At 38.3% G+C, this 27751-nt stretch overlaps 1 pseudogene; it reads left to right on the forward strand.

The window, feature by feature from the left end:
• Positions 1 to 2547: 2547 nt before the first annotated feature.
• Positions 2548 to 19928, forward strand: LOC103268740 (annotated as a pseudogene).
• The last annotated feature ends 7823 nt before the right edge of the window (positions 19929 to 27751 follow it).

The following is a 27751-nucleotide window of genomic DNA, read 5'->3' on the forward strand; positions in this document are numbered from 1 at the left end:
TGGAGCAGCAGCAGCTGGGAGCCACAGTATCTAGCCCTGCGTGGGACTGAAGTTCCCCGGGCCTTGGACCAGTGCAGCTGGTGGTGGGCAGGGGGGGTGGGGGAAGAAAAGTAAGTCTTTTTGGGAACTCACATTCAGAGAATCTCACAAGCCCACCTATGCCATTTCCATCTTACCGGATCTCCCTGAGAATGCTGCCTTTTATGACCTGAAAATTATTATATGAGATGTATGGCTGCTTAATATCATTTTGTTGGTTTAAGATCATTATTAGATGTATTGTGTTTAATTAGCTGTGCCCTTTTAATTAGTAAGTTAATGATAGAATCATATATGACCTTGAGGAGTAATCTCAAGAAGTATCTGCTTGCTTATTACATCAGCCAGTGTTCTTCAGAGAAACAGAACCAACAGGATGTATATATATAGAGATATTTATTTTAAAGAATTGACTGATGCAGTTGTGAAGGCTGGCAAGTCTAGTAGCTGCAGGGAAGGCCAGCTGGCTGGAGACCCATGGAAGAGTTGCAGTTTGAATCCAAAAGCAGTCAGTTAAGTGGCAAAATTCTCTGTTTTGTGGGAGATCAGTCTTTTTTCTGTTAATGCCTTCAACTGACTGGATCAGACACACATACATTAGAGAGGGTAATCTGCTGATTTAAATATTAATGCCATCTAAAAATTTAAAAAACCTTCACAGAAACATCTAGAATAATGTTTTACTAAATATCTGGTTTTAAGATGTTCAACAATAGTGTCTTGTGAAAACAAGATAACTGAGTTTGAAAAAAGATACAAAAGCTGAAAACTTAGTAAGAAAAGGGAAAAACAAAAGAACCAGAAGAGAGAATAAACAAACAGGGAACAATGGGGAAAAGGGAATAAAAAAAAAACCCCATATAAAAATTTCAAAGGGGAGAATGACTAATGTAAGTCCTTGGAATAAGAGACAGTGAGCAGAAAAGGACAGAATAGGAGATGTAAACTCAGTCAAAAGGGAAAGACTAGTGTTAGAGGAAACAGAAATGAGTGTGGCCAGAAAGAGTGAAATTCTCTAGTTCTCTGCCTTCTCAGTATGGGATGACATTGATTCTCTACTCATGCCAAAAAGTTAATTAGACTGTGTTATAGTGAGCAGCAGAGTGCACGATCAAGGGAAGGAAGAGAGTGCATGACATGTAAGAAGGAAAAGAAGAAATAAGAATATTTAGGGTAAGAGAAAGAACAAAAAATAAGTTAGCTTCATTGAAGTCTTCTGGCAAAAATAATGCCTTGACTATATCAGATCTTTAATATATGTAGGGGTGGACAAATAGGAATGGACATGAAAATGTTATAAAGGAAATTTCCCCCTGTGCTAAATACTATATATAGTTTTGGTCTCTAGAAATTTGAGTATGACATAGGGTAATGTAGAGAGCAAGGAATTTCAAAGTAACTAAAATAATGCTTATGAAAATCATGAAATAACTTTTATTAATATAACAAATAACTCTAAAAAGTGGGTGTATTCATTATTGTTAATAATGTATATCAACATAATAGCTAATATTCACTTGATACTTACTATGTGACAGTTTCTGCTAGTAAACAGTACAACTGAGATGTAAACCCAAGCAGCTGGGTTGCAGAGCTTGCTCTTGGCCACTACATTATTTGACAGTCCTGTGTGTTTGTTTCTTTATTTTCTCCCATCAAATTGGAATTTGTTTCTGAGGCAAAAAACAAAAAAACAAAAACAGAGGTATAATTGGCAAAGGTGGCCATCATCTTGTGGCCATTTCCAAGCTAATTTAATAAAATGCTAATTAAATTTGATATGAGACTCACTGATTTTGTTTCCCAAGAAAATAATTAAGACATAATTTGTAAAATTCAAAAAAGAAATAAAATAAGAAAGAGAAAAAAGAAATAATTTGCATAGATTGAGCAATTTAGCACAGTAATCTTTGTAATAATTTGGTTCATATTTTGTCAAACAAGTCTATAATTTTATGCCCAAGCCTCAGCAGAACTCCTTTTTGATTATTTGATTTTGGCAACTCATCTGAATTTACTTGTTTGACATTCTACTTGTCTATTTAATGACTATTTTATTTAATATTTGCAACTTTCTTATTTTAGTAGATGGTTTAGGAAAAGGAATCCCATGACTTCTTCCTTGGTATGGGATGAAACAAAATTTTAAATTTATTCCCTGCTTCCCTGTTTATTTTAAGTAATTCTTAGGAAAAACAATAAGAAGTTTTATTCTGAAGATAAAAAGCTTCCCTTGTTAGGAATATCTAGAAAATGAATTCTAGGTTTCCTTGGATCTTATGAATAGGGCTTGACATCAGTGCAGAATTGACAGAGTGCCCTCAGAGGCCCAATTTGGGAGACAAAAATTAATTTTATAAGAATCTAACAGTTCTATTGTGCAAAGAAGGTTTGGACCAAAAACTTTGAGGTTTTGAAAAGTGCATGGAATACCAGTTTTTATTCAGGCTTTTAAAAAATATTATAAAACATTTTATTAAGGCTTTTCCTTTCTTTCTTAAAATATAGATCAGCATGGCTAATATTGTCAAACTCAACAAGAGTAGCTCTTCTATTAAGGAAAGCAGACAAGATGTTCTGGAGAACACATTTTCTCAGAAACATAAAGAATTATCAGTTTTGTCACTGGAAATGAAAGAAGTTCAAGAGGAAGCTGCATTTCTTAAGTTGCAGCTCCAGGGCAAAAAGACTGAGGGGAATTGTGAGGTCCTTGACCAGAAAGAAATAAAACAGATAGTGAATGAAGAAATAGCTCCAGTTAGAATGAAAGTCCTTCTGGAAGATACAGGGCAAGGCTTTCCCTTAATGCCAAATGAAAAGAGCATCGGTGTAAAAAGAAGAACAGGTGAGCACTAAATATCAAAATAGAACATCTGAGGAAATACCTTTAAGTGATACTGGAATGGAATTGAACTCAATAAAACAAGATGATGTTGATAAATCCCTTTCTGCTGTACTATATGCTAATCAGTGTCATCAGGATGAGTTGGAGAGGTTAAAAAGTCAAATTGTGGAGCTTGAGATAGGCTTTCATAAAGCAGAAGAAAACTATGATAAAAATTTAGATGAGAAAGCTAAGGAAAGTTGCATCCTAACCCAATTGATTGAAGAGTTAAAGAAAAATGCTGAAAACACCAGCAGTGCATTCACTGCTGTGTCTGAAGAAAGAGACCAGCCTCTTTCTCAGATGAAGGACCTTAGTGTAATAAGAGAACTGAGGGATCAGATAAAGCAACTGGAAACAAGACTTGCAGAAGGAGAAAGGCAAAGAAAACTGGACTATGAAAATCAAACTACTTAAGACTTCTGGCAAGATGGAGATGGGGCAGCCTGTTCTATGAAACCCTCTGCAAAGGAGAATGCAGAGGGTCTCTGGCTCTATCCCCAGGGGCTGCGGACCCCAACGTTGGCAGCCTGCTCTTCACATGGAGCTCAGCCGTCACCACCACTGGGGCATTGCAGCAGTCTGGACAACCACTGCAGCCACAGACACAGCAACTGCCGGTGCCACCATGGCCTCCATGGTGGCCATAGCGCATCGCACCACCCATGCCTGAAGCGATCCACGACTTCAGTCCTTGAAGCCCCTGCAGGCAAGATCTACTAGGATCACTGCCACCTCTGATGCCACCTTGACATCCTGCCAGCCGTGGGTCTCCTCCCGTGGGCCCTGAAGCAGGCTTCCATTGGCTGACTCCTGTTCAGCCACACCCCCTGGGGTGAGCAGCTGAAATAGCACCACCTGCTGATGATTCAAGGTAACAACATCGAAACAGGAGGAACAAGCTTGAAAAAGAGACATGGGCCAGATTTGAGTGGTGAATGGATGGTGATCTGAACTGTCCTTCACAGCAGGCCAGGGGCAACTGACCCTAACTGAGAACTAATTTAACAACTTGAAAAGAAAGCTAGAAATCAGAGATGAAAGGACATTGGACTTAAACGAAAAGTCTCAGAGTGTGCTAGATTGGTTCTGTTAGTTTAATGACGTGATTCTATTCCTATTGTTTTGTTCCTTTTTCCCTCTTCCTTTTCTTCTCTTTTCTCCTCTCTGTAAACCATATCTTTGCATAGAGGAACAGCACAACAATAAAGTGGTTGGTTAGATTGTATGTTAGCATCATTGTATGTTTTTTTTTATGGGGGCTGGTTAGTCTGTAGCTGTGGTCTATGGTTTTTATCTGTTTCAGTTTAGGTCTCTCTCTCCATTTGTTGATACACTCGTTTGTTTCCCCCCTTACTCCTCTCTCTCTCCACCCCCTCTTCCCCCTACTGTGTGCTCCATTCCCTTCCCTCTGCTAACTACATTTTATTTCAGGGTATAAACCTACAGCCCCACTGCACAGGCAGATTCCAAGGCAGTGGGAAGTGGGTTCCAGATTATCCATACACCTCTCGGTGAATACCAGGACCTGCAGATAGATTTTGAATCACAGCTTCCCCCTTAAGTAAATCTCAAAACTGCAAAAAGGACCACCAGCAACCTACAGTGCAACTCCAGAATTGAACAAAGTAAGAGGGCATACATAAAGAATAGCAGATTGAACAAGCAGAAGTAAAAGCAATCCCTCTATCCCTGAATAAAAGAATTAAAGAAGATGGTGACATGGACAAAAGGAAAAAGTAGGGAGGGGGAAAAAACCGCACAAATAAAGAAAAAACAAAAGAAGAATATAGGTCTCACACTGACCCCTGGGGGATCAGACACTGAGAAAACAGATTCTGGAACACAAACAATGAAGAGCCCCCAGAATGACTGCTCACATGCCACAAACTGAGACATGAAGACATTAATAGAATTTTAAAAATTGAGGAGAGACAAGAGGAAGATAGGAAAGAGCTGATGTCAGAAATAACAGCAGTAAAGAATACTGTGATGGAAATAAATAACAAACTAATAAGCATGGAAAGCAGAATTAGCCATGCAGAAGAAAGAATCTCAGAACTCAAAGACCAAAACACAGAACAAGCCCAAACTGTCAAAAGCATAGAAAAGAAGCACAAAAAATAGAACAAAATCTTCAAGAGATGAATGATCACTTCAAGAGACCAAACCTAAGAGTAATTGGCCTTCCTGAGGCAGAGAGAGAAACAGAGGCCACACTGGAACAAACATTTCATGAAATCATGCAAGAAAACTTCCCTCATCTCATCAAGGATGAAAAAATTAAAACACAAGAGAATTGGAGAACCCCTGCAAGACAACAAATGAGAAGACCAACTCCCAGACATATAATAATTCGCCTAAACAAAGTAGGTATAAAAAAAATCCTAAAGGCTGCAAGAGAAAAAGGTCAGACTCTGTACCAGGGAAGACCAATTAGAATACCAGCAGATTTATCTACAGAAACCCTCCAGGCTAGGAGAGCTTGGAGCCCTATCTTCAAAGTTCTAAAAGATAAACAATTTCAACGGAGAATAACCTACCCAGCCAAGCTAAGCTTCATCAGTGAGGGAGAATTGAAATCTTTCCCAGATATCCAATCCCTAAGAACCTACACTGCCACAAGACCACCTCTACAAGTGACACTTAAGAAAGTATTGAACACAGAAGAAAAGGAAAAAGGAACAACAACGTTCTTCACAAGAGTACAGGCAATTTTAAAAACACACATGATCCAACTCTAAAACCAAAAGAAAGGCAACATACAAACAGGAAGAACAATAACTCTGTAAGAACATTATGATAAGGATCAACTCTCACATTTCAATAATTAGTCTGAATGTGAATGGACTAAACGCATCACTGAAAAGACATAGAATGGCAAAATGGATAAAATATCACCAGGCAACAAGCTATTGCCTTCAAGAGGCTCACCTCACTAGAAAGGACACTCAGAGACACAAAGTAAGAGGATGGGAAACAAATTTTCAGGCGAATGGAACACAAAAGAAAGGTGGAGTCACGATCTTAATCTCAGACAAAATACCCTTTGAGCTATCAAAAACTAAAAAAGTTACAGAAGGGGTACTACATAATAATAAAAGGTTCAATCCATCAACAAGAAATATCCATCCTAAACATATATGCACTGAACATAGGAGCACCAACTTTCATAAGGCAGCTCCTAGATAAACTAAAAAAAAGATATCGACTCCAATACCATCATAGCTGGGGACTTCAATACCCCACTCACAACCTTAGACAGATCATCAGGACAAAAAATCAGCAATGAGATCCAAAACCTCAATGTGATTCTTGATCAAAGGGACTTAATTGATACCTACAGAAACCTCCATCAAAACCACAGAATACACATTCTACTCATCACCACATGAAACATACTCTAAGATCGACCACATACTTGGCCATAAATCAAGCATAAGCAAATTTAAAGGAACTGAAATTTTACCATGCACCCATTCAGACCACAGTGCAATAAAAATAATCATTAACACCAAGGTCCCCCCAAAACCCACAAAGACATGGACACTAAACGACATGATGCTGAACAACTCCTGTGTCAATGATAAAATCAAAACAGAGATTAAAAGATATCTGGAAACAAATGAAAATGAAGAAACATCTTACAAAAATCTCTGGGGTGCCATGAAAGCTGTACTAAGAGGGGAATTTGCATCCCTACAAACACACATGAAGAAAATGGAAGGAACACAAATTAACAGCCTAACAAGCCACCTAAAAAAGCTGGAAAAGCAAGACCACAAAAACCCTAATTTCAGAAGATGAATCCAGATCACCAAAATAAAAGCCCAAATCCAGGACACAGAAGATAAAAAGATAATACAAAAAAATCAGTGAAACAAAAAGCTGGTTCTTCGAAAGGATAAACAAGATCTATGGTCCCCTACTAGACTGACCAAGAAAAAGAGAGAAAAAGCCCAAATAGGCACAGTTAGAAACACGAAAGATGAAGTCACATCTGACCCTGAAGAAATACAAAAGATCATTAGCGACTATTATTTACACTTGTGTGGAAACAAACTTGAAAACCTTTCAGAAATGGAGGACTTTCTGTCATCACACATCCTACCTTGGTTGAAACAAGAAAACATTGAGACCCTAAATAGACCAATAACAACCAAGGAAATTGACTACATAATAAGAAAACTACCTGCAAAAAAAAAAACCCCTGGACAAGATGGCTTTCCAGCAGAATTCTACAAGACATTTAAGGAGGAGCTTATACCAATCCTACTGAGGTATTCCAGGCAATTAAGAAAGATGGGACTCTCCCAAAATCATTTTACGAAGCTAACATCACATTGATACCCAAGCCAGGTAAAGACCCAACAAAGAACGAAAACCACAGGCCAATATTTTTGATGAACATACATGCTGAAATTCTCAAGAAGATCCTAGAGAACCAAATTCAACAACACATATCAAAAATTGTCCATCATGACTGACTAGGCTTCATCCCTGGGATGCAAGGCTGGTTCAACAGTTGTAAAACCATAAATGTAATTAAATATATCAACAGATGTCAAAACAAAAACCACATGATTATATCATTACACACAGAAAAAGCTTTTGATATAATCCAGCACCCCTTCTTGATAAAAACCCTCGAACAGCTAGGCATACTGGGAACATACCTCAAAATAGTAAAAGCCATCTACGAGAAACCCACAGCCAGCATACTCCTAAATGGACAAAAACTGGAACCATTTCTCCTGAAAACTGGAATACAAGGATGCCCACTCTCACCCTTCCTGTTCAATATAGTATTGGACGTCCTGGCTCAAGCAATCAGAGAAGAGAAGGCAATCAGGGGTATTCAAATAGGAAAAGAGGAAGTCAAGCTATCTCTCTTTGCAGATGACATGATCGTGTACCTTGAAAAGCCAAGAGAATATGTCAAAAACGACCTTACAAGATATAGGATTTTGGCAAAGTCTCAGGATATAAAATAAAAGTGCAAAAGATATTTGCATTACTTTACACCAATAATAAACAAACAGAACCCCAAATAAAAAACACAATTCAATTCACAATAGCCACACAAAAAAGAAATACCTTGGCATCTTCCTTACCAGAAATGTGAAAGACCTTTACAATGAAAACTACAAAACACTGCTCAAAGAAATCAAGGATGACACAAACAAGTGGAAAAATATCCCATGCTCATGGATTGGAAGAATCAACATTGTGAAGATGTCCATCTTAGCTAAGGCAATCTTTACAGTCAATACAATACCCATCAAATTACCAGCAACATTCTTCTCAGACCTAGAAAAAACAACACAGGAATTCATATGGAAACACAAATGTCCAAGAATAGCCAGAACAATCCTCAGCAAAAAAAAAACCAAAGCAGGTGGTATCACATTACCAGACTTCAAACTTTACTATAAAGCTACAATCATCAAAACAGCATGGTATTGGTACAGGAACAGGCATATAGATCAATGCAATAGAATTGAGATTCCAGAAGCAAAAACCTCAATTCCTCAATGAACTCATCTTCGACAAAGCCTCCACCACCTACCACTGGGGAGGGGAGCACCTATTCAGTAAATGGTGGTGGGAAAACTGGCTGACCACATGCAGAAGATTGAAACGGACCCCTATCTATCCCCATACACAAAAATTAACTCCAAATGGATCAGAGACCTAAATGTAAAACCTCAAACCATAGGAACCTTAGAAAATGAAGGACATATACTCATGGAAATTGGAACTGGTATCTAGTTCCTGAACAAAACCTGAAACCCACAGGCCATAAGAGATAAGATAGACAAGTGGGACCTCATTAAACTGACAAGCTTCTGCAAAGCCAAAGAAACTATCAAGAGAGCAGGGAGACAGCCTACAGACTGGGAAAAAGTATTTGCCAACTCCAGGTCTGACAAAGGCTTAACGTCTTGGATCTACAACGAACTCAAACATGCTGAAAATAAAAAAACAAACAACCCCATTATAAAATGGGCAAAAGATATGAACAGACACTTCTCAAAGGAAGACACCCGTGCAGTCAACAGACATATGAAGAAATGTTCAACCTCACTAATCATCAGGGAGGTGCAAATCAAAACCATACTGAGATACCACCTAACGCCACTCAGAATGGTAATTATCAATAATTCAAAAAATAACAGTTGCTGGAGAGGGTATGGCAAAAAGGGAACACTTCTACACTGTTGGTGGGAGTGTAAACTAGTACAACCTCTGTGGAAAGCAGTGTGGTGGTTCCTAAAAACTCTAAATATCGACCTCCCATATGACCCTGCAATCCCCCTACTGGGAATATACCCTGGAGAACTCAAATCACTCTATCAAAAATATACCTGCACACGAATGTTTATCACAGCATTGTTCACAATAGGAAGAACCTGGAAGCAACCATGCTGTCCATCAAAAGAGGACTGGATTTAAAACATTGGTACATATACACGATGGAATACTACGCAGACATAAAAATGAAAAAAATCATGAATTTTGCAGAAACCTGGATGGAACTAGAGTCTATAATATTGAGTGACCTCTCACAGAAACAAATATCTGAGTATCACATGTTCTCACTCATAGTGGACCTTGAACATCCAATGCAATACTATAAGATAATTACGGACAGTGGTGGGAAACTATGGCGGGGAAGTGAGATGGGATTAACAGTAGTAAATACCTGTCTGGGGATGGGGAGACACTGCTTATCAACAAGGGTGCCTGAATGAAGCATATTTGTACCCCTAACCCTTAATTGTACCCCACAATATCATAATAAAAATATTTATTAAAAAAAATGGAAAGGAGGGATACAAATTAAATAATCGATATTGTAAAAAAAAAAGAAAAAGAAAACTTGACAAATCTATTTTTCTCTTAATGTAACAAGTCTGGAAAAAGTATTACTAAGCTAGTAAATGTCCTGGAAGTTAAAAAAAAAAAAAAAAAAAAGGAAGCCATACTACTCATCACAACCTTCTTACTGAACAGATCCACAGACTCAGTATAGAAGCCAAATCTACAGATTTGAAAACTGAAATTTTACAGAATGAGCTGGATGATGCACTGCTTCAGTGTTCTAAGCAGAATACACTGATAAGCCTGTAAAACCAGCTGCAGAAGAAAGAAAGTGAAGTGCTTGGGGTGACCTAGCATGTGAGGGATATCTCAAATAGGGCAAAGAACTGTAACGGGTCCTTTCACTGAAGGACATTGAAATAGCAAAAATGGATCAACTCTTTTTTTTTTATAATTGATATTTTTAATTATGATATTGTGGGGTTTGGTTAAGGGTTAGATATACAAATATGCTTCATTCGGGCACCGTTGTTAATAAAAAGGTGTCTCCATGTCCCCAGACAGATGTTTACTGCCATTAATCCCATGTCCCTTCCCCTGCCACCCCATAGTTTCCCACCACTATCAGTCATTTTCTTATGGTAATACGTCGGGTGATCACAGTCCACTATATGAGTGAGAACATGTGATACTCAGATCTTTGTTTCTGTGAGAGGTCACTCAGTATTATAGACTCTAGTTCCATCCAGGTTGCTGCAAAATTCATGATTTTGTTCTTTTTTATGGCTGCATAATATTCCATCGTGTATATGTACCACATTTTAAAAATCCAGTCCTCTTTTGATGGGCAGCATGGTTGCTTCCAACTTCTTGCTATTGTGAACAATGCTGTGATAAACATTCATGTTCAGGTATTTTTTTGATAGAGTGATTTGAGTTCTCCAGGTATATATTCCCAATTGGGGATTGCAGGGTCATATGGGATATTGATATTTAGAGCTCTTAGGAATCACCACACAGCTTTCCACAGAAGTTGCACTAGTTTACACTCCCACCAACAGTGTAGAAGTGTTCCCTTTTCACCACACCCTCTCCAGCAACTGTTATTTTTTGAGTTATTGATAATTGCCATTCTGACTGGAGTTACGTGGTATCTCAGTGTGGTTTTGATTTGCATCTCCCTGATTAGTGATGTTGAACATTTCTTCATGTGTCTGTTGGCTGCTTGGATGTCTTCCTTTGTGAAGTTCATATCTTTTGCCCATTTTATAATGGGATTGTTTATTTTTTTCTTTTCAGCACGTTTGAGTTCCTTGTAGATCCAAGATGTTAAGCCTTTGTCAGACCTGGAGTTGGCAAATACTTTTTCCCAGTCTGTAGGCTGTCTCCCTGCTCTTAATGGTTTCTTTGGCTTTGCAGAAGCTTGTCAGTTTAATGAGGTCCCACTTGTCTATCTTATCTCTTATGGCCTGTGGGTTTCGGGTTTTGTTCAGGAATTGGATGCCAGTTCCAATTTCCATGAGGGTATGTCCTTCATTTTCTAAGGTTCTTATGGTTTGAGGTTTTACATTTAGGTCTCTGATTCATTTGGAGTTAATTTTTGTGTATGGGCATAGATAGTGATCCTGTTTCAATCTTCTGCATGAGGTGAGACAGTTTTCCCAGCACCATTTACTGAATAAGTTCTCCTCTCCCCAGTGGTAGGTGGTGGAGGCTTTGTCAAATATGAGTTGGTTGAGAAATTGAGGTTTCGCTTCTGAAATCTCAATTCTATTCCATTGATCTATATGCCTGCTCCTATACCAGTACCAAGCTGTTTTGATTATTGTAGCTTTATAGTAAAGTTTGAAGTCTGGTAATGTGATATTGCCTGCTTTGTTTTTTTTTTTTTTTTGCTGAGCATTGTTCTGACTATTCTTGGTCATTTGTGTTTCCATATGAATTCCTGTGTTGCTTTTTCTAGGTCTGAGTAGAATGTTGCTGGTAATTTGATGGGTATTGCATTGAATCTGAAGATTGCTTTAGGTAGGATGGACATCTTCACAATGTTGATTCTTCCAATCCATGAGCATGAGATATTTTTCCAATTGTTCATGTCATCTTTGATTTCTTTGAGCAGAGTTTTGTAGTTTTCATTGTAAAGGTCTTTCACGTCTCTGGTTAGGAAGATGCCAATGTATATCACTTTTTTTTGGCGATTGTGAATGGAATTGTGCTTTTTATTTGGGTTTCTGTTTGTTTATTATCAGTGTAAAGAAATGTGATTGTCTTTTGCACATTTATTTTATATCCTGAGACTTTGCCAAAGGCCTTTATCAGTATAAGGCGGTTTTTGACGGATTCTATTGGATTTTCAAGGTACACAATCATATCATCTGCAAAGAGAGATCACTTGACTTCCTCTTTTCCTGTTTGGATACCCCTGATTGCCTTCTCTTCTCTGATTGCTTGAGCCTGGACTTCCAATACTATGTTAAACAGGAGGGGTGAGAGTGGGCATCCTTGTCTTGTTCCAGTTTTCAGGGGTAATGGTTCCAATTTTTGTCAATTTAGGAGTATGCTGGCTGTGGGTTTCTCGTAGATGGCTTTTACTATTTTGAGGTATGTTCCCCATATGCCTAGATGTTTGAGGGTTTTTATCAAGAAGGGCTGCTGGATTTTATCAAAAGCTTTTTCTGCATCTAACAATATAATCATGTGGTTTTTGTTTTGACATCTGTTGATGTATTTAATTACATTTATGGTTTTGCGAATGTTGAACCAGCCTTGCATCCCTGGGATGAAGCCTACTTGGTCATGATGGATGATTTTTGAGATGTGTTGTTGAATCTGGTTTGCTAGGATCTTGTTGAGAATTTTAGCATCTATGTTTATCAAAGATATTGATCTGTAGTTCTCTTTCTTTTTGGGTCTTTACCTGGCTTGGGTATCAATGTCATGTTAGCTTCGTAAAATTATTTAGGGAGAGTTCCATCTTTGTCAATCGCCTCAAATACCTTCAGTAGTATTGGAATCAGCTCTTCCTAAAATGGCTTATAAAATTCTGCTGGAGAGCCATCTGGTCTAGGGCTTTTTTTTGTAGGTAGTTTTCTTATCACATAGTCAATTTCCTTGATTGTTATTCGTCTATTTAGGGTCTCAATTTCTTCTTGTTTCAACCTAGGCAGGTTGTGTGATGACAGAAAGTCCTCCATTTCCATGAGGTTTTCAAGTTTGTTTCCATACAAGTGTATACAGTAGTCTCTAATGATCTTTTGTATTTCTTCAGCATCAGATGTGACTTCATCTTTTGTTTTTCTGATTGTGCTTATTTGGGTCTTTTCTCTCTTTTTCTTGGTCAGTCTAGCTAGGGGAACATTGATGCTGTCTATCCTTTCAAAGAACCAGCTTTTTGTTTCATTGATTTTTTTGTAATGTCTTTTTGTCTTCTATGTCCTGGATTTGGGCTTTTATTTTGGTGATCTTGATTCTTCTGCTGAAATTAGGGTTTCTGTGGTCTTGCATTTCCAGCTTTCTTAGGTGGCTTGTTAGGCTGTTAATTTGTGATCCTTCCATTTTCTTCATGTGCATTTGTAGGGATATAAATTCCCCTCTTACTGCAGATTTCATGGCATCCCACAAATTTTGGTAAGATGTTTCTTTATTTTTGTTTATTTCCAGTTATCTTTTGATATCTGTTTTGATTTCATCTTTGACCCAGGAGTTGTTTAGCATCACGCTATTTAGTGTCCATGTCTTTGTGGGTTTTGGGGGGACCTTGTTGGTGTTAATGTTTATTTTTATTCCACTGTGATCCAAGAAGGTGCATGGTAAATTTTCGGTCCCTTTAAATTTGCTTATGCTTGATTTATGGCTAGTTATGTAGTCAATCTTAGAATCTGTTCCATGTGGTGATGTGTAGAATATGTATTCTTTGGTCTTTGGATGGAGTGTCCTGTAGATATCAATTAAGTCCATTTGGTCAAGAGTCAAATTCATGTTCCGGATCTCATTGGTGATTTTTTTTTCCTGATGATCTGTCTTGGGTTGTGAGTGGAGTATTAAGGTCCCCAGTTAAGATGGTGTTGGAGTAAATATCTTTCTTTAGTTTTCCTAGAAGTTGCTTTATGAAAGTTGGTGCACCTATGTTGGGTGCATATATGTGTAGGATAGATATTTCTTGTTGATGGATTGAGCCTTTTATCATTATGTAGTGGCCTTCTGAATCTTTTTTAATTTTTGATAGCTTAAATGGTATTTTGTCTGAAATTAGGATCACAACTCCTCCTTTCTTTTGTGTTCCATTCGCCTGAAAATTTGTTTCCCATCCTCTTACTTTGAGACTGTGCATGTCCTTTGTAGTGAGATGGGTCTCTTGAAGGCAGTATATTGTTGCCTTGTGATATTTTATCCATTTTGCCATTCTATGTCTTTTCAGTGGTGCATTTAGGCCATTCACATTCAGGCTAATTTTCAAAATGTGAGAGTTCAAGCCTATGATCGAGTTCTTATAGAGTTGTTGTTCTTCCACTTGGTTTTTTGTCTTTCTTTTGGTTTTGGAGTTGGTTCATGTGTATTTTATTCTTTTTCCTGTACTCTTGTGAAGAATGTTGTTCTTTTTTTCCTTTTCTTCTGTGTTTTGTACTTTCTTAACTGTTTCATGTAGAGGTGGTTTGGTTGCAGCATAGGTTCTTAGGGATTGGATATCCTGAAAGATTTTAATTCTCCCTCACTGATGAAGCTTAACTTGGCTGGGTACGTTATTCTTGGTTGAAATTGTTTATCTTTTAGGACTTTGAGGATAGGGCTCCAAGCTCTCCTAGCCTGTAGGGTTTCTGTAGATAAATCTGCTGCTATTCTGATTGGTCTTCCATGATAGGTGATCTGGCCTTTTTCTCTTGCTGCCTTTTGGATTTTTTCTTTTATGCCTACTTTGTTTAGGTGAATTATTATGTGTCTAGGAGTTGGTCTTCTCATTTGTTGTCTTGCAGGGGTTCTCTGAAACTCTTGTGTTTGAATTTTTGCATCATTGATTAGATAAGGGAAGTTTTCTTGAATGATCTCATGGAAAGTTTGTTTCAGTGTGGTCTCTATCTCTTTTTCTGCCTCAGGAAGGCCAATTCCTCTTAGGTTTGGTCTCTTGACATGATCGCTCATCTCCTAAGGGTTTTGTTCTGTCTTTTTGGACTTGTTTTGTGTGTTTTTAAGAGTTTGGGTTAGTTCTATATTTTGGTCCTCAAGCTCTGAGATTCTTTCTTCTGCTTGGGTAATTCTGCTTTCCATGCTTGTCAGTTTGTTATTTATTTCAGTCACAGTATTCTTTATTACTGTTATCTCAGATATCAGCTCCTTTGTAGTTTCTTCTTGTCTCTCAATTCTTTTCAATCTCTCCATTAATGTCTTGATATCTAGATCTGTATATTGGGACCAGTCATTCTGTGGGTTCTTCATTGTTTGCATTCCGAAGTCAGTTTTATCAGTGTCTGCCCTCCCAGGGGTCTGGGAGAGACCCATATTCTTCTTTTGGTTTTTCTTCATTTGTGTAGATTTTTCTCTCTCCCTTTCCCTCCCCTTCTTTAATTTTGTTTTTCAGGGAAGGTGGGGTTGCTTTTGTTTCACTTGTACCATTTCCTGTTCTTCCTTATGAGGGTCCTCTGGCTTTGTTCACTTTTGAGGCTGGAGTGTGGGCTGCGGGCTGTATTTGATGCAGTTTTGAGGTTTAATTGAGGGGGAGGCTGTGATTCAGAATCTATATGCTGATTCCAGCATCCACCCACAGGTGGTATGAGCACACTGGAACCTATTTCCCACAGCCTTATAATCTGTCTGTGCAGCAGTATATAGGTTTGATCCCTGGAACAGAAGGCGGTACAAAAGAGGAAAATAATGGAGGAAGGGGGGTCAATAGGAAGTTAGAAAGAGAGGAGAGTCAGAGGGAAAACAGACATACATACCAATTAATAGGTGAAAAAGAGACACAAGACTAGAGAGAAGTGAAAAAGACATGTGAGCCAAATTCCCTAAAGGAAACTGGTAGCCACACAGAGACAGACCAATAAAATCATAAAACAGATAGTGTAAGTCAGAAAGCGAACAAAAGTGACAAAACAAACAGTCAAAATGATAAAATCAAAAGTCAAAATAAGAGATCAGACTAGCTCTGGGATCTTCCCTGAGTGACCCTTCAGCTCTGATCTCCAGCCTCTCCCCTTTGTTTTCCTTGCAGGCAGCTAGATTTACTGGCAGCTTGGGTTTGTTTTTTTTTAGCCTGCTGCCTGGGAGGTCTGCAGCGTTGCCTTTGTCTGATTCAGCAGGGGAGGGGCTTTGTCTCCTGTTTAGCGATGTTACCTTTGGAACCAAGGTGGAGGCTGTTGATAGGTGTGCAGAACAGTGCAAATCTCTGCCTGGAGAATGGCCTAGGTGGCAGCTTCACTTTGGCAGATCTTTTCTCTCTGCTTGTCTGGGTCCCTGTGTGTTCCACTGTGATGGGCTGTGCTGGAGTGGGAGGCACCAGGGATCAGCTGCACAGCTGGGTGCTGGATCCGGGGTACCACCAGCAGGCTGGGGTGGAGAAGGGGGTCAGGAGTGTCCTCCTCTGGAGCTGAGAGCTTCCGATCAGCACCTCATCGCATGCTGAGTGCCTCAGCTGTGGTAGGCCCAGAGTTCCAGAGCCCCAAAGCTCCAAAGGGCAGGCAGTGGGCAGTGAGATTGGCCCTGGGTCCCTCACAGGGTACTTCAGCCAGAAATGGGACTGGTGTCTCTGAGGGTAGGGCACCCAGAGCCTCCCTGGGTGACTGGCAGCTTGGTGCTCTGTGCTGGGTGAGACGATGTAGCCAGGGAGGGAGCCGGGACCCAGGACTCCTGTGCAGCAGGAGTCACACAAAGTTGAGCAGCAGCAGCAGCTGCAATATCCAGCCCTGCATGGGAATGAAGGTCCCCGGACCTCGGACCAGTGCACTGGTGGTGGGTTGGGGGGTGGGGGAAGAAAAGTAAGAGTCTTTTTGGGAACTCACAGATCTATCTATGCTGTCACCATCTTACTGGAACCTCCAGATCAACTCTTACTAGAGAAAAAGAGAGATGTGGAAAGCAACAAACCATCGAGAAGGATCAGTGAGTGACAGAAATCAGCTTTAGTATGACTGAGAAAATGGTTCAGTTTAATGAAGAAAAACTTTCTCTTGGAGTTGAAATAAAGACTCTTAAAGAGCAGCTAAATTTATTATGCAGAGCAAAAGAAACACAAAAAGAGCAAGTGGAAGAAGATAAAGAAGTTGTTTCCGGCTTTAAACATAATTATGATGAGCCGAATCCAGCAGGGCTAATAAGTAAAGAAGAACATCAGCATGAATTAGATCTTCTGAAGAAAGAAAGTGAGCCAAGGAAGAGAAAGCTCCAGGTAGTGTTTATTACCAGAAAGGAATTTCTACAGAGAATCAGCAGATTAGAAGAGGAATTACCCAAAACAAGAGAGGAATCTAAGAAAGAGGTCCCACTCAGTGAGAGTGGGAGGACAGAAATGAAGGATGAGAAAGAGAACAAGGAAGACTCAGAAAAATGTGTGACTTCTAAGTTCCAAGAACTAAACATTTCTTTAAAACAGACAATATCTGAGAAAGAAGCAGAGCCAGAGCATATAAAGAAAGATTTGGAAGAAATGATGGCAGCTGAAGAACAATTACAGGTTATAGTCAAACAGATGAATCAGAACTTACAAGATAAGACAAACCAAATAGATTTGCTTCTAGTGGAAATCATTGAAAACCAAGCAATTATCCAGAAATTAAAAACAAATACCAAGAATACTGGTGATGGGAACTCAGCCTCACCTGTTAAAAAAAACAATGATGATCAGTCCACATGGTACAGGTAGTGGTGAACACTGGAAAGCAGAACTGGATGAAAAGATACTGGGCCTTTAAAAAGAAAAGGAGAAACTTCAAAATAAGCTACAGGAAGTCTTAATCTCCCACAAGGTGATTTTATAAAAGGCACAGGAGAAAGAAAAACATCTTAGGGAGGAGCTAACACAACAGAAAGATGACTATAAGTTCAAGTAAGGGATTCCATAGATGGAAAACTCCCAGGCAATGACCAGCAGGAACCGGGCTCTTCTACTCCAGGTTTAGAAGAACCTTTATTCAAAGCCACAGAACAGTATCCAACTCAGCTCGTGTTAGAGTCTGACTTGTGCTCATATTGGCCTTCTCATTCTAGAGATGCAAGTGCTCTTTAGAGAAACACTTACATTGCTCAGATTAAGGCCCAGCTGAAAGAACTAGAGTCTGAGAAAGAGGAGTTAGAATTAAAAGTTAGTTCTACAACAAATGAACTTACTAAAAAATCAGAAGAGGTATTTCAGCTACAAGAGCAGATAAACAGAATTTAGAAATTCAGAGTCTAAAGACAGGATCCCAAGAAGCTGAAGCCCATGCAGAAAGCCTGAAGCAGAAATTGGAAAGCTGTCAACTAGAAATTGCTAGCTTAAGACATCTAAAAGAATTACAGCCTGAGCTAGATGAACTACAAAAACTCATAAGCAAGAAGGAAAAAGAAGTTATCTTCCTTTCTGGACAACTTAGTGAGAAAGAAAAAATCCTTGCTAAAGTACAGATGGCGATAATAGAACAAGAAAATTTAATTAAGTCTTTGCTTACACAGTTAGAGATGCAAGCCAAAGAGCATGATAAAAGCACAAAGCAGTTACAGGTGGAATTCTGTGAAATGAAGCAAAAGCCCACCACGACTGAAGAAAAAAGTAGAGCAAAGCAACAAATACAGAGGAAGCTTCAGACTTCCCCCTTTTCCCCAAAAACAAGTACTAAAAGAAAACAAAAGTCTCCAAGAAGAATTGTCTTTGGCCAGAGATACCATTGAACAACTTACCAAGTCTGGCAGGTGTGGAAAGACAAGTTTTTGCTCAAAATAAGGAAAAAGATACATTTTTAGGCCTATTAACTCTTCTTCAGGAAGAACAAGACAAACTTGTTTTAGAAATGGACAGGTCTTTATTGGAAAATCAAAGACTCAACTTCTTTAAGGAAGAAATTCAAGACTTGTGAAGTCATATGGATGACCTCAATTCTGAGAATGCCAAGCTAACTGCAGAAATGATCCAATATAGGGAAGACCTGAACCAAGTGATATCAATAAAGGACTGTCAGCAAAAGCAACTTCTTGAAGCTCAACTTTAGCAAAATAAGAAGCTGAGAAATGAAAATACTAAATTAGAAGAAAAGTTGAAGAAGTTCAAAGAAGCAAAGGAGGATCTACAAAGGTCCTCTAATGTCCTACAAGAGGAAAAACCAAGTTTATCTAAAGAGATTGAGAGTTTGAAAGTGTCTATATTCCTAACTAAAGAGACAAGTAAGTGACAGCCTTGCAAGAAGAAGGTATGTTAGGAGAATATCAATTGAAAGTAAAAGAAGAAGCAGCACAGAAGCTAAGCACTATGCTTTCCTCCTCTCAGAAGAGAATGACAGAACTAGAAGAGGAATTGGTTTGTGTTTGAAAGGAAGCTGCCAAGAAGGTAGGTGAAATTGAAGATAAACTGAAGAAAGAATTAAAGTACCTTCATCATGATGCAGGGATAATGTGAAATGAAACCAAAACAGAAGAGAGAGTGGCAGAGCTAGCAAGAGATCTGGTGGAGAAGAAACAGAAATTACTCATGGTCACCAAAGAAAATAAAGATCTCACACCACAAATTCAGTCTTTTGGAAGGTCTGTGAATTCCTTGCAGAGTAGAGATCAAGCCAACAAGGAGATTGATGAATTGAAAAGGAAATATGATGCCAGTCTAAAGGAGATGGCACAGCTGAGAGAACAACAGGGCCTCTTAAACACAAAGAGAGTTGCTCTTCTTTCTAAAAGTAAATTTGCAAAGAACTCCATGGAGGAAAACAGCCTGTCTCATCTTGAGACACTTAACCAACAGCTCCTATCCAAAGATGAGTAACTACTTCACTTGTTCTCACAAGTAGAAGATTATTACAGCACAGTACAGTCCTTTTCCAAGGCTATGACCAGTGTACAGAATGAGAGAGATCACCTATGGAATGAGCTGAAGAAATTCCAAAAGTCAGAGGAAGGGAAGCAGAGGTCTGCAGTCTAGCCTACCACCAGCCCAGCCGAAGTACAAAGTTTAATAAAAGCTATGTCTTCACTCCAAAATGACCAAGATCAACTAGTGAGTATCTAGTTCTCTCTTTCAGATCTATGTTTGATAGTTTTTGAACTTTTCTTTAAATTGATTTTTATTTCTATAGGAAAAGATAAGCAGATTCATATATATATTATCTGGGCACTTAGGGGCAGTATTACAGTAGGGGAGACCCACAAAACCCAGGAATTTATTTATTGAAAATTGTGTATTTATTCTTACATGTTTAAACTTCAGTCACCTAAAAAGTAGTCTTTGTGTGATGCAATACACCTACCAAGATGCTTTTTCCAGTGCTCAAAATGTTTTTGAACTTGTCGATCTCAATATCTTTTAGTGTTTCTACCATTTTTTTGTTTTACCTCTTCCACATTCACATAATGTTTCCCTTTGAGACTTTTATCATCCAGCAAAACAAAAAACGTCTCTCAGGGTGAAATTGGGTAGCTAGGGAGGGTAGAGCAAGGGGATCATGCCGTTTTTGATCAAAAACTGCTAAACACTCAGCACAGTGTAGGCAGGTGCACTCATAAATCACCCATCATGAAATGGGCAAATGCTTTGAAAGAATCTTTAACAAAAAATTCACTGAAGTCGAACACAGCCTCTCACAACAATGCTAGCTGGTACACTGGTTCTGATAAGTTCCTAAAACACTAATCTAGTGGGGAAGCCTATATTATAAGGGGTCCACCCTCCAAAAAAAATAATTCCGTTTTATTGGGGGTGCCCCCTTATATGTCTCAGGTTCTGTTTGGTCTTAGAGAAACACAAAAATGTGATTTAAATTGCTTTAAATCTATCAATCTCATTTTTTAAAAAACACAAATTTTCATTGCCCAAAACTCTACATTAGTTATTAAAGGACTAAAAGATGTAGAACTGTTTTATATACACATAGAAACATGTGATTCCAGAATGTGTCATAGTTTAATTGAAAGAAAGTATAAGGATCACTTAGTGCCTCCTTACAGTGGCAGTTTAACAATAGAGCATCTGGTAGTATTGGGAGCAGAGAGGACTCATACATGTAACTCAACCCTACTTTGTAAAAAAAAAAGTTAAATTTAAAAAGAGTTTCTTTAAATAAGTTTAAACGATTGCTTAGTAAAGTTTTATTTGGAAACTGAACCATCTGCACACTTCTTTTTAATATACAACTGTTTTCAATAAGAGAAAAAGCTTAGGAGGGTCTCTGATGCTGAAATTTCACTGCTTTTAGTAGGAGCCAGGAGTTTCATCCAGGTCTTCTAGATTCAGAGGCAAAAACTGGGAATATATGTGCCAGATTGTCTGGGGATTCTACTTTTGGATATCACTGTCTTCATCTTCATGACAGTCTCTTAACTTACAAGAAAATAGGCCAAATAGGAAATAAGTTGAGCTTCAAAAGGCTAGATTTTTATTATAAAATGTGACTTATGCCCAGAATCTGAAAATTTTTATTTTTAAGCTTAGCCCTAGTGAAGCTGGACCTGGTGACTCATGCCTATAATCTCAGCACTTTGGGAGATTGAAATGGGAGGTTTGGTTGAGCCTGGGAGTTTAAGACCAGTTGGAGCAGCACAGCAAGACCTTGTCTCTACACAAAAATTTAAAAATTGGCTGGTTATGGTGGTGTGCACCTGTGGTTCCAGCTACTTGGGAGTCTGAGGTGAAAGGATTGCCCTGATCCTGGGAAGTTGAGGCTATGGTGAGCTGTGATTGTACCACTGCATTCCAGCCTGGACAACACAGTGAGACCCACTCCCCCCCCAAAAAAAATTGGTCCTTGTGAAAGATCATTTCCTCTAACCATAGAGTCAATTTTACTTATATTTTTTAGGTAATATGTTAATTCCTATTTAACTTAATAGCCAATTTATAAAAAACATTTTCTCTTTTGTAATCTGAATTCAGTTATGGTTTTGACATAAATTATGCATTTTTCTTTATATTTTTAAGATAATCTGAGTTCAGCTGACTTTGCCCTAAGAGCTTGGCTTTTTGTCAGTCCTTTCAGAATGCAAGTGCATTTTGCTTCATCAGAACAGTATATACCTCAAAGTTGTAATTTGTGCTATGCCGGTATTGATTATATTCTAAATCAAAATCTTTTTCTTGGAGCTATTAGGATAGATATTTGAGTTAACTGACTATGTTTCTTTCAGTGGATTACTTTAGTATTATCTATTATAAACTCTAGGAACTAAACTTCAGATCTCCCAACCCCAGTTCCACATTTTTGTCTGCTGGATATTTACAAGCCAAGTCAGCTTTTACATTTTCTATGTTTATATCATTCATAGTAATAGTCCTCTGTTCCCTAAGGCTCATCATGGTCTATTTTATTTTATTTAACCCTCAAGATCTATTGCTCCTTTATTCACGTGTGCTTCAAATATCTTTCCTTTCTGTCTTGAGTATCCTAAGATGAGCACTAACATTTTACTTTCAAAGTATTGTAATAAGTTTGCTTCTCGTTTATGACCTCTTCAGTATATGTTGTATACCTTGGTTGAATGAGCCTTTCTGAAACTCTACTTTCTTATTACTGCATTACTCACAAACCTTTTTAAGTTGTAGCCTCTTAGAATAGGCTTAGCTTTCAAACTTCCTAGTCTAACATTTAAGATGCTATAATTTGTCCTTACAGTTCTAGCCTTTCCTTTTACTGCTCCCTACTCATACCCTTTATTCCAGTCAAACTATCTACTCAGTATGCAATATTCATATCTTGTACTTTCTACTTACCCATATTATCTTCCTCAGTCAAAATGTTCTCCCAATTGCTTTCCTTTCTTGAATGAATATTTCACTGTTTAAAGGTCATTCCAGGGCTCAGATCCTCAGATTACTTTTCATGATTGCTTATGTTTTGCCTTTGTTTGAACTTCACTAGTAATTTTCATATCGGTTGTCCCATATTGCCTTGTTTTGTTAGTGTGTATTTGTGTTTAACTTCCAAACACTATTTTATTTCTTTATTTTTTGGAGCCTGAAGTGGGAGGATCACCTGATCCCAGGAAGTTGAGGCTGCAGTGAGCCATGATTGTGCCTGGGCTACAGAGTGAGGCTCCACCTCAAAAACAAACAAAAAACCTAATCGCAGAAATCACAACCATCACTTGTGTAGTATTTTATTTTCACACAGGCCAGCCCTATTTAATGTGGGAGGGGACTGCATAAGGGTATGAACACCAGGAAGTGAGGGTCACTGGATTTATATTGGTGACTGGCTGCCACAGGCTGAATAAGAGATCTGGTACTAGAGGGGGTTCTGGGAGTCAGGGGTCATGAAGGAATATACTTATAGATCTAAAACTTGGGAACCACAGAGCCTTGGGAGTATATTAGTTTCCTAGGGCTGCCATAATGAAGTGTCACAAATGAGATGACTTAGAACAACAGCAATTTATTTTCTCCTGGTTCTGGAAGCCAGAGATTCAAAATCAAGGTGTTGGCAGAGTTCATTCCTTTTGGAGGTTCTGAAGGAGAATTCAGTCCTAGACTCTCTCCTTAGCATTCCTATACTTGTAGGTGCATCATTCCAATCTCTATCTCCATCTTCAAATGGCCATTTCTCTCTGTGCATGTCTCAAATCTCCCTCTCCTTCCTCTGTTTTCATGCTTACTTTTTTTTTTAAGTTGGGGTCTTACTCTGTCACCCAGGCTGGACTGAGTGGCAGGATCATGGCTTACTTCAGCTTTGATCTCCTGAACCTAGGCAATCCTTCCGCCTCAGCCTCCCAAGTATCTGGGACTACAGGCAAACACTATCATACCTGGCTAATTTTTTTATTATTTTGTAGAGACAAAGTCTCACTATGTTGCCTAGGCTGGTCTCAAACTCCTGAACTTAAGCAATCCTCCCACCTGGCCTCCCAAAGTGCTGGGATTGCAGGTGTGAGCCAGCTCTAGAAACAATTTTTATTTCCCCAATTAGATGGTAAACTCCTGATAAATATCATGTCTTATACTTGTTTGTCTATCCTGTGGTATTTAGCATAGGGTTAACTAAGCAGATGGCAAATCTCTAGTGGCTCTTGTATTTATCACCTCATTCTAAAAATGACTTGAGGTAGCATATCAAGCTACAGACGGCTTATTGAGATAAAATATACTAAAAGAGTTTGAGAAATGAAGATAGGACAGAAAAAAATTAAGCCAGGAATAAAGTTAGTGTTCCAAGGAGAAGTCACAATAGCCTGTACATTGTTAGAAAGGGGGGCCATTAATTTGCTCTGAGCTTTCTGTCAGTCATCAGAAAGAGGGAATCCAAAAACCATGTACCTAAATTGCAATATCCTTATTTAGGAGAAAGGGAGAAAGAAAAATCACCTCTCAAGACAAGAATAGTTATGCTTTAAGTATTGAGACCATAAGAAATGTCTTCTGTGTTCTCATAAAGAGAACACTATATAGGTATGAAACATCTATGGCTTCTCTTTTTAAAAAGTGTTTTATAGGGCTTTTGCTTAGCTGTTCCTTGATATAAATGCACTTAGCAAATAAACTGTTGAATTCACTATAACGACCACTGCAAGAAATTAAAATGCAACCCCAGACACACAGCTTTCTGATGATCTGTTCTTTTCTAAGAATAACATTTAGAGTATCTAGACTAGAGAGCGAGTGGGCTGTGTAAGGAGTATTTTTTTGTTTTAAATCAAAACAAAATGAAAATTTGTTTTTAGTGTTTCGTTAAAAAATAAAGCTATATGGCACATAATTAGTCACTAAATTCTACAGTGTTTGGTGGGGAAACCTAAGAATAGCACCACCATACCCTATTTCTTATTCTCCTGAAGCAATTTTCAGTCAACCCTTTTAGATTTAAAATATTTCCTCAGTATCTAATTATTATGCTTATATTGGATTTTGACTTTTTCATTTGTTGCATTAGCTGTTGACTTTCTTTACACTAACATGCTTTAGCTCTCATTACTCCCTCTGCTCTAACAGTATGTATGCACATTTTCAATACACAACTCCTTCCCCATTCTCCTGATGTAATTTAATTTTAATTTTGGTTACATCAGCTCAGAGTTTACATTTTTATGACTACAAATGCTACTATATCTGAGATGTGTTACTTTTATTTTTCTCAACATCCTTCTGTTCTTTGAGTTAATAATTGTATTTTTGCTGTTACTTAGTTTTCTTTGTGCTTACCAATGTAATTTATCCCCATATGTACTGCCATTTGCTCACATATCCTCTCAAAATATTTATTCTTGTCAATTTCATCTTCACGAAGAAAATTCTCCTGGAGCGCCTGATTTGCCCCTGATGAACGAGTTGCCTTGTACTCCTAGGGCACTCTCTTCATCGTTGAATATTTCTCTTAACCTGTCTTTTATTTTAGATTCCCTGTTTCTAACATTCTATGTCTTCCTCTTCTTAGTTTTGTGCCATTGTTTTGATGGAATAAATTATTCAGTGGCTTCCTAAGAAAAGATACATGGGAAGAAAATTTATTTAAAATGTCTTTTCATTTCTCATACCCGATTGATAGTTTGGCTGAGTTTAGAATTCTCGACTGAAAAAATTTTTTCTTCAAAATTGTGAAGACATTGATCTATTACTTTTTAGCTTATGTTGTAGTTTGCAAGGCTAAACCTATTCTAATCCCTGATCCTATGTATGTAATCCAGTTCTCCCTTCTCTTCCCTCTCCCCTCCTTCTCTCCACCTTCTTCCCCTTCTTCCCCTGTTCTGAATTTTTTTCTTTTTTTCTGAGTCAGAGTCTCACTCTGTCACCCAGGCTAAAGTGCAGTGGCAGACTCAGACCCACCGCAGCCTCAACCTGCTGGGATCAGGTGATCCTTCTGCCTCAGCCTTCCAAAGTAGCTGGAACTACAGGCATACTTCCATGCCCAGCTAATTATTTGAGTTATTGTAGAAATGAGGTTTCATTAATTTGCATGGGCTTATCTTGAACTCGTGGACTCGGGCAATTCTCTCACCTCAGCCTCCCAAAGTGCTGGGATTATAGGCATGAGCCACCATGCTCAGCCTGTTCTGAAATTTTATAATAGCGTTATTTAGTTTGGGTCTATTTTCCTTCATCATGCTCACTAGTCCTTTGAAACTAAAGAGTTATACTCATCAGTTTTTTGAAGTTCCATTGAAGTTTTTTAAAATCATTTTTTCCTGTCCTTTTTCTCTGTTGTCTTATTTCTGAAAATCCTGTTATTTAGATGTAGGACCTTCTGGATTGCTTCTCTAATTTTCTTACCTTTTCTGTTCTTTTTGCTATTCTTTGGAAAGATTTTCTCATCTTCATCTTTTGACCCCCAAATTGCTTTTATTTTTGCCATCATATTCTTAACTTAGAAGTTAAGAATGTTTTCCTTATCTCATGGATAAATTTTAACTTCTCTTTCCAAAGATAGTAGTGGTAGTTTGTTTTTTAAAAAATTTTCTTATAACGAGTTTTTCTTATAATTTAAATTTGTTCTATCATGTTTCTGATTTACAATTTACTTTCTTAAATTGTTGAATATTTTGCATTTCCTCCCTGCTCATCTCTTCCAAATGACATTTTCTGGTTGGTTTTCATCCTTTCCTGAATGTTAGCCATTTTTCAGGTAAGGGTTAATCTTTGGTTTACTCTTCATGTTTAAGGGGAGGGTCTGAAAATCTTATGGGTGGGACTTACCAGCTGAGTTTCATTGCAGGGTGATCTTGTTGAGCTTATTGTTGGCAGTCTTCATGTTGATATCTTTAGTTAGTTCTTCTTGGGCTGGTCAGATTTTCAAGAAAGACATCATATTTCCTGTGTGGAAGGAAAAGACTTTTTACTAGCACTCTTCAAGCTGAGTAGGGGAAAGACTTCAAGCCTTCAGAAAGCATATTCACATGATCACCCTTGTTTTGGAACAGCACTCTTACTTGCAACTGTGCCTGGTGTGCCATAGTCCAGAGAAACTTCTTTGACCTTCTCCAGAGAATAAAACTATTTGCCTGTTGGGATAAACAAAAAGTGTGGAGCTGAGGAGGGGATCTGTGGATGAAATTGTTTCTTAAACAGCTTTCATCCAATCCTCCTCATCTCAGCTACCACCTCCTTCCTACCCCGCATTACCATCTTTTCCAGAGGTACCCAATGCTGCCAATTCCTGAGGCTTTGAAGATTCTGCAGAGTAAATTCTATTGGTTCTTGGCTTTTTTTTTACCCCAGCTTAAGATTTAGCTTTCTCAGATGTTAAGTCAGTTATCACTTACTCATCTGCTTTTCAGCTTCCAAAATTAATTTTATTGCTGCTGATTCCTCTATTGTTTTTCCTGTTCTTTTAAAAACTTGTCTTTATTGTAACTTTAGTGATGTTTCTGAGTGGGTGAAAGAGGTGTGCAATCAAGGCCCCCATCTTTGCCAAGATGTCCTGACATTATTTCTTACTACTAAGCTTTTAATGAGTATTGGGGATAAAGTTTGAAAATATACCTGAAATGTCAATGGCAGTTTTGCTAATTAAAGGCAAGTCTATCATAACTAACTTTGTTTGTGAAACACATTAATTTTCTCATGTACTTCTCATATTCTTATGAAAAAGATACTGTAATTATCTTCATTTAATAGGTGAAGAAAATTAAGACTCAGAACAGATGAGGAACATGCATAGGGTCACCCAAGCAGTGGTAGGATATCTAACTCCAGAGCCTGAGTGTCCTTAATCACTGAGTATCTCTGTCTTCTTTATATTCAACATCAGCTAAGCTAGAGCTAAGATTTTATTCATGTGAGAAAGTTTAGAACTGTAACTAAGGCTCATGACTAAATGGAAAGTCAGTCAGTCCATCACTACACTTCTTGTTCTAGGGTGTTACCACTCACAGTGAAGCTGAGGGTCCCTTAAGTCTACTCCATGTTAGACCTGT

Source organism: Carlito syrichta, unplaced genomic scaffold, assembly GCF_000164805.1.
Source record: "Carlito syrichta isolate Samal-C Ts95f unplaced genomic scaffold, Tarsius_syrichta-2.0.1 Scaffold308881, whole genome shotgun sequence".
Classification (NCBI taxonomy): Eukaryota; Metazoa; Chordata; class Mammalia; order Primates; family Tarsiidae; genus Carlito; species Carlito syrichta.